The sequence below is a fragment of the Leucoraja erinacea genome, chromosome 12 (assembly GCF_028641065.1).
Source record: "Leucoraja erinacea ecotype New England chromosome 12, Leri_hhj_1, whole genome shotgun sequence".
In the NCBI taxonomy this organism is placed as follows: Eukaryota; Metazoa; Chordata; class Chondrichthyes; order Rajiformes; family Rajidae; genus Leucoraja; species Leucoraja erinaceus.
In genome coordinates this window covers 34,359,920-34,360,695 of record NC_073388.1, presented here as the reverse complement: position 1 = coordinate 34,360,695, position 776 = coordinate 34,359,920, and positions in this window count along the sequence as shown.

Below are 776 nucleotides of genomic sequence, written 5' to 3'. Positions count from 1 at the left end.
AGCACTGGGAGCACCATTGGAAGAAGACCTAGCAAGGAACATAAACTACTTGGCGTCTCATCAACTCAAGGATCTTGTTATGGAGGAAACCCTAAACAGGTACCCCCCACCATCAAACTGTGCTTCCCTAAAGGTGTAAGCGGTGAACCGCATAATTTGGGGACAAATAGGTCCCATAATCAGGAACCAGGAACTGAAGTTCCAAAAAGTGTTAAACCTGCTGGGGTCAGGAATCACTTTGTTTGCGGGCGGTGTGGAAGGAGGCATCCTCACTGAGCGGGAGCAAGACACCATGGCACTGCTATGCAATGCACGTTTTGAGATAAACTGCATACGGAAAGAGGCTATAAAGCCGGCTATAAATTCAAAGTTTGCTGCACTTTGCAAAGCCAGCGACACCCAGCCGGCAAACTACCTGTTTGGAGAAGACCTGTCTAGACAGGTACGGGACCTGGATGATGAGGCAAAAACTGTGCACCTCATAACAAGAGGTCAGCCCACACCCAGGGGCCCAGCCACAAGATTCCACCCCTACAGCTCTCGGCGTTTCACACCAAGAAAGCCAGGCACAGGAGGAAGGTTCACCTCTGAGACAACGTCTTTTTTAGGGGCAGGCCCCAGCAGACCAACAGCGAGGATGAGGAGAGAGCAACCACCAGCACTGCTCCCCGAACCTCGCGGACGAAAGCCAGCACCACGACGCCAGTAACAACAGAGGTAAGTCAAACCAGTTCCTTAGGGAACATACCAAACAAACCTCACTTACAGGTGGGTGG